Raw genomic sequence first — 3,834 nt, 5'->3', positions numbered from 1 at the left:
AACTTCTCCCCTTTTCAATATCTTACTCAGTATTTTAACGAGAAACAAATAGTTGATTGAAAATGAAGTATTTAAGGTTATTATCTAATCAATTATGTGTTTTCATCATTTTTATCGTATATATATGAATTAATACCCATGGACTGAAAATTCACAAAAACGTGGAAAACGGCAAAATATTGCCTAATTCGATGATATTTTGTTTAAATCACATGAAGGAAAAGGGGATGATAAACGTCAAAATATTGCTAAATTCGATGATTTTTCGTACGAAACAAAATGCATGAAAACTTGCTTAAAAAGCAATATTATGCGAAATTCTGAGATTTGAAGTCCAAATCACATATCGTGATACTATATGAAATAGTATCGAAATATTGGTAAAATTGAATATATTTTCGTAATATCAAACTACATAAAAAACGTGAAAAAAGTCACTATTTAACCATATTTCAGGATTTTAATTTCAATTCATAGAGCGAGGTTTCGTATTATTTAGATCCAAGAAAAGACATATGACAATGTTGTTTCCAATACAAATGATAAAAATCAATGTGTTTTCATTAGAATTAACTAAAATGTTCCTAATTTTCCGTTCATATTACCGATGGAAGATGTACACGAAAATCGCTCTATTCCGGCTGAAACGTCGATATATGCAAAAAAAACAGAACTTCTCCCCTTTTCAATATCTTACTCAGTATTTTAACGAGAAACAAATAGTTGATTGAAAATGAAGTATTTAAGGTTATTATGTAATCAATTATGTGTTTGCGTCATTTTTATCGTATATATAATGAATTAATACCCATAGACTGAAAATTCACAAAAACGTGGAAAAACGGCAAAATATTGCCTAATTCGATGATATTTTGTTTAAATCAAATAAAGGAAAAGTGGATGATAAACGTCAAAATATTGCTAAATTCGATGATTTTTCGTACGAAACAAAATGCAAGAAAACTTGCTTAAAATGCAATATTATGCGAAATTCTGAGATTTGAAGGCCAAATCACATATCATGATACTACATGAAATAGTATCGGAATATTGGTAAAAATGAATATATTTGCCTAATATCAAACTACATGATAACGTGAAAAAGTCACTATTTTACCATATTTGAGGATTTAACTTCAAATCATAGAGCGAGGTTTCGAATTATTTAGATCCAAGAAAAGACATCTGACAATGTTGGTTCCAATACAAATGATAAAAATCAATGTGTTTTCATTAGAATTAACTAAAATGTTCCTGATTTTCCGTTTATATTACCGATGGAAGATGTACACGAAAACCGCTCTATTCCGGCTGAAACGTCGATATATGCATAAAATCACAATTTCTCCCCCTTTCAATATCTTACTCAGTATTTTAACGAGAAAGAAATAGTTGATTGAAAATGAAGTATTTAAGGTTGTTATCTAATCAATTATGTGTTTTCATCATTTTTATCGTATATATATGAATTAATACCCATGGACTGAAAATTCACAAAAACGTAGAAAACGGCAAAATATTGCCTAATTCGATGATATTTTGTTTAAATCAAATAAAGGAAAAGGGGATGATAAACTTCAAAATATTGCTAAATTCGATGATTTTTCGTACGAACAAAATGCAAGAAAATTTGCTTAAAATGCAATATTATGCAAAATTCTGAGATTTGAAGGCCAAATCACATATCGTGATACTACATGAAATAGTATCGAAATATTGGTAAAATTGAATATATTTACGTAATATCAAACTACATAAAAAACGTGAAAAAAGTCACTATTTAACCATATTTCAGGATTTTAATTTCAAATCATAGAGCGAGGTTTCGTATTATTTAGATCCAAGAAAAGACATATGACAATGTTGTTTCCAATACAAATGATAAAAATCAATGTGTTTTCATTAGAATTAACTAAAATGTTCCAGATTTTCCGTTTATATTACCGATAGATGATGTACACGAAAATCGCTCTATTCCGGCTGAAACGTCGATATATGCAATAAAAACAGAACTTCTCTCCTTTTCAATATCTTACTCTGTATTTTAACGAGAAACAAATAGTTGATTGAAAATGAAGTATTTAAGGTTATTATCTAATCAATTATGTGTTTTTTATCGTATATATAATGAATTAATACCCATAGACTGAAAATTCACAAAAACGTGGGAAAATGACAAAATATTGCCTAATTCGATGATATTTTGTTTAAATCAAATAAAGGAAAAGTGGATGATAAACGTCAAAATATTGCTAAATTCGATGATTTTTCGTACGAAACAAAATGCAAGAAAACTTGCTTAAAATGCAATATTATGCGAAATTCTGAGATTTGAAGGCCAAATCACATATCGTGATACTACACAAAATAGTATCGAATTATTGGTAAAAATTAATATATTTGCGTAATATCAAACTACATAAAAAACGTGAAAAAAGTCACTATTTTACCATATATGAGGATTTTACCTTCAAATCGTGAAGCGAGGTTTCGTATTATTTAGATCCAAGAAAAGACATATGACAATGTTGTTTCCAATACAAATGATAAAAATCAATGTGTTTTCATTAGAATTACTAAAATGTTCCTGATTTTCCGTTTATATTACCGATGGAAGATGTACACGTAAAACTGCTCTTATCCGGCTGAAACGTCGATATATGCAATAAAAACAGAACTTCTCCCCTTTTCAATATCTTACTCAGTATTTTAACGAGAAACAAATAGATGATTGAAAATGAAGTATTTAAGGTTATTATCTAATTAATTATGTGTTTGCATCATTTATATCGTATATATATATATTAATACCCATAGACTGAAAATTCACAAAAGCGTGGAAAAACGGCAAAATATTGCCTAATTCTATGATATTTTGTTTAAATCAAATAAAGGAAAAGGGGATGATAAACGTCAAAATATTGCTAAATTCGATGATTTTTCGTACGAAACAAAATGCAAGAAAACTTGCTTAAAATGCAATATTATGCGAAATTCTGAGATTTGAAGGCCAAATCACATATCGTGATACTACACGAAATAGTATCGAATTATTGGTAAAAATTAATATATTTGCGTAATATCAAACTACCTGATTAACGTGAAAAAGTCACTATTTTGCCATATTTGAGGATTTTACCTTCAAATCATAGAGCGAGGTTTCGTGGTATTTAGATTCAAGAAAAGACATATGACAATGTTGTTTCCAATACAAATGATAAAAAACAATGTGTTTTCATTAGAATTAACTAAAATGTTCTTGATTTTCCGTTTAAATTACCGATGGAAGATGTACACGTAAAACCGCTCTAATCCGGCTGAAACGTCGATATATGCAATAAAAACCGAACTTCTCCCCTTTTCAATATTTTACTCAGTATTTTAACGAGAAACAAATAGATGATATAAAATGAAGGATTTAAGGTTATTATCTAATCAATTATGTGTTTGCATCATTTTTATCGTATATATATGAATCCAAGAAACCCATAGACTGAAAATTCACAAAAACGTGGAAAAACGGCAAAATAATGCCTAATTCGATGATATTTTGTTTAAATCACGTAAAGGAAAAGGGGATGATAAACGTCAAAATATTGCTAAATTCGATGATTTTTCGTACGAAACAAAATGCAAGAAAACTTGCTTAAAATGCAATATTATGCGAAATTCTGAGATTTGAAAGCCAAATCACATATCGTGATACTAAATGAAATAGTATCGAAATATTGGTAAAATTGAATATATTTACGTAATATCAAACTACATAAAAAACGTGAAAAAAGTCACTATTTAACCATATTTCAGGATTTTAATTTCAAATCATAGAGCGAG

Source organism: Procambarus clarkii, unplaced genomic scaffold, assembly GCF_040958095.1.
Source record: "Procambarus clarkii isolate CNS0578487 unplaced genomic scaffold, FALCON_Pclarkii_2.0 HiC_scaffold_200, whole genome shotgun sequence".
NCBI lineage: Eukaryota > Metazoa > Arthropoda > Malacostraca > Decapoda > Cambaridae > Procambarus > Procambarus clarkii.
The sequence above is the reverse complement of the archived record's forward strand: the minus strand, read 5'-3'. Positions refer to the sequence as shown.